Source organism: Montipora foliosa, chromosome 7 (genome assembly GCF_036669935.1).
Source record: "Montipora foliosa isolate CH-2021 chromosome 7, ASM3666993v2, whole genome shotgun sequence".
In the NCBI taxonomy this organism is placed as follows: domain Eukaryota; kingdom Metazoa; phylum Cnidaria; class Anthozoa; order Scleractinia; family Acroporidae; genus Montipora; species Montipora foliosa.
This window is the reverse complement of record NC_090875.1, coordinates 19,724,256-19,732,945: the sequence shown is the minus strand read 5'-3', so window position 1 is coordinate 19,732,945 and position 8,690 is coordinate 19,724,256. Positions and strand designations below refer to the sequence as shown.

Genomic DNA, 8,690 nt, shown 5'->3' with positions numbered 1-8,690 from the left:
TGGACAATCGAGACATCCTTAGTACTAGTGTGGAGGCAATTTTTCAGTGGAATTAATGAGTCAAGCTCTATTCCTTTGCGAAGATCGTTCTGTATGTTTGCGCTTATATCGGTGGCAGGCGCTAGGCATCTCGCACAGGTCCATTTGGAAGTCCTATCTTTGTAAAAATAGTTGTATTGACTTGGGGAGACATTTCCGCATTTGATATGCCACATGTTATAGCAGTGGTTGCATTCAACGGCTCGATGATTTCGTGCAATGGTTCGGTTGCAACCTGAACATTTCGCAGGATTATTACCTTCGCCCATAGGGCCAGGATTTGGTGAGACATCGCCAGAAGAAACAATCCTTGTTAGTTGAAAGTTGGAGTCGGCATTGGCGTAGTATGAAAATCGAGAAGATAGAAAGCGCTTTCCACGTGCACCTCTACCGGCCAAATGGCGGCTCAACTGCAGAGCCTGCATGGCGACATTAACGGAGCCGGTGCTGTTAAAAGAGTTCATTGAGCCATGTAGAGTTGTGTCATGGTATGAGATGGCAGTAGTTGAGGACTTTGGTCCACTTTCAGAGCGGAAAACTAAAGCAGATGCGAGCAATAACGCTGTTAAGGCGGAGCGAGCGAAAACACGTCTGCACTCCATGGCTGCACTCCACTTTTCTTAGAACAAAGCGAAGTCTTTAATCTATGACAAAAAGGCCGGTGTGTTTAAGTTGTTTGCGTTCATGCTAGCTTTGTATTCAGTTGAACGAAAAGAAATCAAGAAAATGTGATTGTTAGTAGTGAAAGTCAATTTCTCTGCAAGTACTGCACAAGCGAAATAATTTCTTTTACGTGCAATGGGCGTGTATTTGCACCGAAATATTTCTCCATCATACGGTCCTCTAATCTCTGAGGAAATCAGGCAGCTGGCTAAAATATTCATTCAGATTTAAAGTATATTCGCAATGATTACTCAAGAATTTGTTTTTGCAAACCAAACGAGCAAGACTTTGTAAGCGAGTGAATAAACATCACAGAAAAAACTTTTTACACTGACGTTTGCTTATTGCAAGAATAATTAGATATGGATACTGGGATGTTCGACAATTGACAACAAAAATATTCTCTGTTGCTGTATAGTCATGTGTTTGTTATAAAAGGTGATTTCATGGTCAATAGGAAACTACAAAATTGACGAGGATCTCTCCTTATCTATCTGACTAATATTGTTGTTTTTTTTTCCCTACTTCCACAAAAAAGTGTGTCATTCAATTGAACTGTCAACACTGACATAAATTAGTTTACGCTAAAAAGAAAACTTCATCAAAAGACAGTATTTCTGACGTTAAATTATGCTAGTTTAAGGATGCTTTAGAAAGCAAACAAGCAAACACAAGATACAGTTATAATCTAACAGCATAGGAGATTGTGCATTTGTAACAAAACACCAAGGCAGGGATTTCGAGATGGCGTTAACAGCGTTGGTTTCCTTTGCCATAGTAGGCTTTGCTGTGATATTAACCGTAAATGCAAACGTACTATACATCGAGGATCAAGATACTGCGATGCAGAAAGAGCCTGCCAAACGTGCGCATAACGGCTCCTCAGGGACCTGGCATTGTAAAGTAAGCGCAATTTGATTTTTAAATAATCATGATTCTTATTTTTTCAAAAAATAACCACAGAGAGATTTCATGCGTTTTACCCATAATGGTTCGATTTCTTTTAAATGCTTTACTTAACCACAGTTACTTAGAAAACTTTGGGATCCCAGCTTACAGTGTCTTTATAAAATGTTAAAACAAAAACACAAAACTCAGAGAACAAGTTTGGTATCGACTCGTCAGTTCATATTTTTTACCAAAAGTCGTTTAACTTTAACAGACATTCTTGAAGTAAGTTCTAAAAATTCACATTCCTGTCACAACAGCTAACATCTTAATTGATCATTTTTCTTAATAGCTCATGCCAAGAAAGGTCCAAAAATATTTGAAAAAAATGCCGAACATTTAGGTGATACGTGAGATTCTTTCAAAACAAATGTAACCGAATGATATAAAGCGTTTTTCAGAAATGGCACCGTTTTCCTTCGATTCCATGTAAAGACTCAAAGAATAGTTTGACCCTGAAGCGGTTGATGAAAAAGTTAATGTGGCGTTAAAGTTTACTGTTCTAACGAAAATTATATTTTTCCAGCTGGGTCGAAAATCATCAAACCCAAATATGTTGCCACGGAAATTCACTCGGAAAACTTGTCAATACAACAGCTGTTATGATTTTATAAAAAAAAGGTTGCCGTGACAACGAAGATACCAGAACAATCTTTTTTCATCATTCTCAAAGAGAGCGTCATTGGCTACTGAAACAAGGGCAGTTTATTGATAGCCTCGCGCGCACGTGATTAACGACTTTTGTCTGCGTGTGAATTCGGCTGTCGCCATGTGCATGAACAGGCCGACTATTGTCATGGAAACATTTGAGTGACGTCCAACCAAAATTTACTTTCGAAAATTGAAAAAAAGTCGTTGACGAGCGCGTGTGACTGATAACCGCTGTAAATGATTAATCAGCCTTGTACCTTGCGTGTTGTTCGACAGTGTAGTGGCCATGGGAGGGGATCTTAGATTCAAATCCTGGTCAGGACGTAACAGAGTTTTTTCAGATTTCTTTTGTGGTTTTCCTTTGTCCTTTTATAGTTATTTGCCAAAAATGTAGAAATCTGTTTTTTTCTACTGGGCAACTGGGAGAAAAACCGAGTCGAACGTACGACCTTTCGACGACTAGTTCGGATGCCTTTATGCGTTTGTTTGTTAGTTTTCTTTTTATTTTTATTTTTTTTTTCCGCGTCATGAAAAGTCTTGCCTTGCACTCCCCTGCTAAGTCATGCTATGCTTTGTGCATAGAGTCTTGTGTGCGTATTTTGTTAGGTTTGAGGGACCTGGGGTAATGCGTAGATTTCTCTGGTGCATACAGGAGAACATTTAATTAACCTGCAATGGCGTCGAAAGTCATTGTAACGCGAATGGCGTTTTAGTGAATCTTTAAACATAATGTACCATTATGGAGCTCAAGAATGGAACGTCAATTGGATAAACATGACAGGCGGTGAAAAATAAGTATCTGGGATCTTAAAAGCGACGAGTAATAGACTTCGACAACAATCTTTCGCCCGTCGAGCCGAAATCAAAGTGAGCTGTATTTCTAATGTTTTACCAAGTGTGTTGTTATGTAGAACACTGAAACCAAATGAAAAATTCTTTGGTAACTCAGCATGGGTTCAACAAATACAGAGAAGGAATCCATAAAGTGGATCTATGATATCAGTTGTCTGGCCATTTGTATTTACTTGTATACAACTCTGCACAGTCTTAACAATTGGAAATTTCACTAATTCAGTGGCGTCGATAGTCATTGTGACGCGAATGGCATTTTAGTGGATCCCTCATGCAGCTCAAGAATGGAACGTCAATAGGACGAACAAGACAGGCGTTGAAAAATAAATGTCTGGAATCTTTAAAGCGACGAGTAATGGTCTTCGACAACAATTTCATTTTTCGCCGTTGGATATCAAGTGAGCTTTGTTTCTGATATTTTACTAACTTGGTCTTATACAAAACACTGAAATCAAATGGCAGTTTTTTTTTATGGATTTAACGAACATTGAAGGAATCGAACGCCTTGAATGCATCACAGTGTTTACTGAATTCGCATCTTACATTTATTTTGTACTCAACTCTGATCTGATCTCTTTTGTGCCTTATTATTTACGGTAAAGGTTCTTTCTAAAAGGGTTTGATGTGAACCAAATATGTTGTTTGTTTCAATAAATTTCTGGCTGGAAAACGTTTTTGTGATATCTCCAGCCTTTGTGAATTTTAATATCATGTTGTGAAATTTTCGAGCTTAACAATTTGCATACCTGGGTTGAAACGTGACACGGGTGAATTTTTGTGGTAGTGCTCTGTAAGCAGGAAGGGTTCACGGGAATATACAGGTCTGTTGGAAGCGTGCTTGAGTTTCAACAAAATAAGCCCCCAAATCAGCAAAAAATTGTGACGCTGATGAATAATAAAGTAGCTGCTATTTCTAAAACGATGGAATTACCTGGTGATAAATCAACTCGTGTTGGAGAGTAAATTTTTGACTTAGCAGGAGCAATGGTCCACCTCAAAGATTGTGACCTTCAGTGTTGAATTCGCACATTTCTTGTCAAACTTTATAACACTTGAAAGAAAAAGAAAACTAACAAAAACAAAAACCCGGTATCTTGCCATCATTTGACACAGATGCTTTACTGTAACTTGATCACGGCGCCCGCTGAATTCGATGTCACTTTCGATTTTGCGATTTACTTGTGCAGACAAAAGTACAATAACAAAATTCAGTTTAGCAAAAATCTCACAAAATGTTTTTCGCTGATGGTAACTTTTTATATTCGCGGTTCAAAATTAATGTTGTTTTCACGTCGTAAATTTTGTTGCTGAAGGCAAAATATTTTATCCTCGATCCACCGTCCCGTCTGCTCTTCCTAAAAACTGTGTATCAATATTTCTTTACTTTTGCATCAATATTTGTTTTGCATAAAGCAATCTAACAAAATCTGTACTTTACTTAGTTCGCATTTGTGAGCTTTAAAATAGAATTTCCGGTCCTATGCTTCCGTTACAAAGTGGTATGTTTTTTAGGTCACCCATCCAGATACTAACCCTGCCGGACAGCGTTTAACTTAAGTGAACTTTTGTATTACGAAGCTGTCGGACGCTCAGAGTGCACTCTTATACTTGTGGTGTAAAGAAGTTACGAGGGAAATTGAAATGATCAGCTTGTTAGCCTAGAAGCCAATGTTTTTCGATTCCCTTTTATTTTCTTCAATCTTTCTGGGTTTAGTACTTTGCTAGTAACCACATGCCTTCTCAGTGGGATATTTACCTAAGACTTCTACCGTGGCAGTAGAATGATATACAATGCCAAAACAATATTGTGTAGTATAGAGGTTTGCCCGGCAGCCATGTTGCATGACAGGAACAATAGATCCTCTTATGAGACCAAATGTTCTTTCTTATGCAAAACAGTTTTATTGTTTTTGCCATGCAACATGGCTGCCGTGCAAAACGTCTCTTAGAGCTACATATTACGCAAAGACAACTTGAATCTCCTGGAAGACAGTTGACAATATGGAATAAAGCGCTTTGTTACTGCAGTACCACACGTACGCAATGCGTGCCTTTTTTTCTAAAGATGACAGGCTTTTTTTCTTTCTGATAAATTATTATTAGGCAGGTAGCCAGGTTTTTAACCTCAGAAAAAGATCTGTTTCGTCTTATAAACCTGTGAGCCAAAGGGACTCTGCTGGCACGACTTCTGGGTGAGCCCTTAAAGAGTGTACATGACCCCTGACTTGAAAAAATTGCCTGGAACTTTGCAGTTCAATACCACCCAACTCAGTCCATTCTGTTTTTGAGTAACACGTACCTCAGGCAACCCAGTGCACGCTCATGGAGCGTCTAGTTAAAACTGCATCGTGTTGAAACACATTTTTTAAGACACGAAAAAGAAAGTTATTGATAATGATGATGACGATCGCAGTGTATGATGAAGCAGGAACAACGGAGTTTTCGAATGAAGGCCTCCTCCCTCCCGAACAGGGTTTACTGTTTCAAATAATCGTGGCCGCAAAAGCAGGAGAACAAGGTTGATCACAAGATAGCGATGAGCGCACTTGAGGGGGGGGGGGGGGGAGGGAGGGGAGGGGGTTGATGGAAGGGTGAGGTGAGTGTACAGAAGCACAAAAACTAACAAACTATCTTATACTTATGTTTTTATCCAATCCTCAGAATTCTTGTTCTCCCCAAGGCCATTGCTCGAGAGGTTACCGCTGCTACCATTATTATGGATGTTGCAAATGGGTGCCATGCAAGAAGCGTGGGGCCTGGTGTCGACTACAGGTATTAAAAGCTAGTAGGGACTGGAACGGGTCAACATGCCCCAAAAGAAGTTAAATAAATCGAGACCATGCCGCCGTTTTTTTTTTTGTTTTTTTTTACACCTTTTTTTTTTTTTGATTTCATGAGTTTTTCAGTATATTATTTTTCTATTATTTATCAATGCATGTAAATATAATTGTTTTATTTATTTTATTTATCATTCTTATATATTGTAAAAGCATTGAGATTTTTAAATGCCTTTAAGAATTAAATTATTATTATTATTATTATTATTATTATTATTATTATTAAAATTGATAGAATTAATGTATCTCCGATTCCTCAGGATATGGATTCTTTTAAACTGAGCGTTGATGAGCAGTTTTCATCTAGGCACCGATTTCAAACGGATAGCTTTTCGCTATTGGGACAAGGAACTCTGATTAAATACTTTTTAAATAAAGTTGGGAAATTGTCAGCAGATGAGCTTTCCTTGTCAGTCGAAAGGCCGGTTTACACGCGGGGATTTGTCGCCCCAACACTATCGGAGCACGAATCGCACAATCGAGTTCTTGATCTCCGCCAATGTAATTACTTCTATTTTGTACGCATGCCGTATCATCACGTAACTGATTCACACGCCGGCTTCTCTGAAAGCGGCCCTTTGTATGTTTTCGCGCGTAAAGTGTATCTAAAAATAAATCCATTTGTGACTGTGATGGGGGAAGACCGCCAACGATAGAGAAACACTTTCACTCTTTGTTACATCACCCAAAAAACATTAACACGGTCAATTTGTGACGTTTCGACTTGAGAAAGGTTAAAGTAGGGAACAAAGTATAGGCGATTTACAGCCTCTTATTAATTTGCTTCTAAGGACGGCTTCTGCGTAAAAGGTTATACGGTTCCTCTTCGTATGGCAAGTGCGTCTGTAATTCCGACGCAAGCTGCCTGAGCTCGAAATGCTGTGCTTGCGGGACGTGCAGGCCAAAGAAGCAACCAAACGATTACTGTCTTCTTAACGCAGAAATGATTATTAATTACTTTAAAACTCAGTTGACGCCTTCATTAAGTATACATATGTCCATGAATGCAAGTAGTTAATTGCGCTAGGAGTTTGATATGCTTCACGAAGTGTCCCCTTTCTCTCTTTCCCTAACTTCAACAACACTGGCGTCTGGAATACAGAAAAATTGGGTAACAAAGTGTTCCCAAACTTCAGTCCACAGATAAAGATAGAGCGACTCTCATGTGACCTTGAAAAATAAATGTAAAAACAGAACGTAAACAAAAATGCAAATTATTACATTGGCTTATCGAACAAAAACGAACAAGCACGAATTTTCATTGTCTTAGCGAACGCGGATGAAAACAACCGCATCTCTCCATGGAACTTTCTGGAAAGTTTCGATCAGACGTCATTCGAAATACAGTAATGTGATTGGGCAATGTTTACTGCCCATATTAGGAGTTTCCTTGGCGGGAATAAGGAGAAGCTTTGTTTTCATCTTGCCAAACATTGGTCCTTGAAACAAATTGCGAACACTTTTTTAAGGTCATACAAAAGTCGTTCTATCAAAATCGGGCGTGCATCTGATTTCCTTCATTTCTGAACATAAGGCCTTCATAAGCATTGTAAGGTGATGTAGCAGCTCTCGTAACATATAATGTGATCGGCCTGCTACCCTAGACAAAGAAACAAAGACTAAACAATTGAAACAATGATTTAGACTAACAAATAATGGAAGTTGCTTACAATACCAAACAATAGCAGGATACGAGGACTGCTGCGCCACTACATTGAAATGACGAAACGTCGTCAATTTTTTTTTTTTTTTTTTTTTACAGGTTAACTGTTGCGTGCAGGGTAACGAATGCAAACCAGTTGGCCGGTATTGGGGAAAGTGCGTGGAGGAGTCTGGATCGGGCCTGGGGGAGAATTAAATCTCGTAATGGCTTTCTCAAGAATGCACGTGACTTAACCTACGATGCAAGGATTATTCGTCAAAGAGCATTAATTAAGTAAAAAGATCATACAAGAAGAGAATAAAATGCATTTCTATGCAAAAACAGTTGTTTGCAGTTAAGTGATCGATATAGGGAAGTCGATGACACCGAAAATCCCGCGAGCCAAAATTGAAGCAAAGACGACGGTTAGGGCAACCACAACGCCATGGAACAAAAATATTATTGGTTGAAAGAGGGAAAATAAACGTGCTGCACGTGCGGCACGCATTTTTGTGAAATCCAGGACGTGAGCATACAAATGCGAATACGCATGTACCTTTAGGACAACAACCTCGTTACCAGGGTCTCTCTTCTCTGCCTCCCTCAACGACAAGGGCGGCAGAGACGAGAGACCCTGGGGACGAGGTTGTTAAGAAAATTTGCCCACATTGCACGACTTAATTAAACGAGATGGTATAATCGCGAAAGAAATATTTAAAGTCCCTGCACTGGCTCTGTACCCCCCCCCCCCCCCCCCCCCCCACCCACGTCACGTGAAGTGCGTGTTACTCCTTCTGCTCTGATTCTTTGACTGCACCTTACGTCACGGCAGCCATTTTCGTTGAAAGAACAATAAAGAAAAAAGTCTTTTGGGAATTTGACTCTATTATTATGAAAAACTTAAGTTCCATTTTTCTATTTTGTTGACACCAACATCGCCGTCTTATCATAAGAATGCAATCAAAGGATTGTGCGAGGACTCATGAGCTCAAGACGATAAATTTGTAATTATGTTTTCAGATGTTCCCCTTTCCTGCAAATATGATCGCTGGAAACTG

The 8,690-nt window shown here is 39.2% G+C and overlaps 1 long non-coding RNA gene across 1 annotated transcript; it reads left to right on the top strand.

Annotated features, from left to right (window-relative positions):
• The first annotated feature begins 1,379 nt into the window (after window positions 1–1,379).
• On the top strand, window positions 1,380–7,974 carry LOC138010586 (uncharacterized). Its single transcript, XR_011124497.1, has 3 exons — window positions 1,380–1,605; window positions 5,815–5,925; window positions 7,753–7,974. It is a non-coding gene; the product is annotated as an uncharacterized lncRNA (long non-coding RNA).
• Window positions 7,975–8,690: the final 716 nt, after the last annotated feature.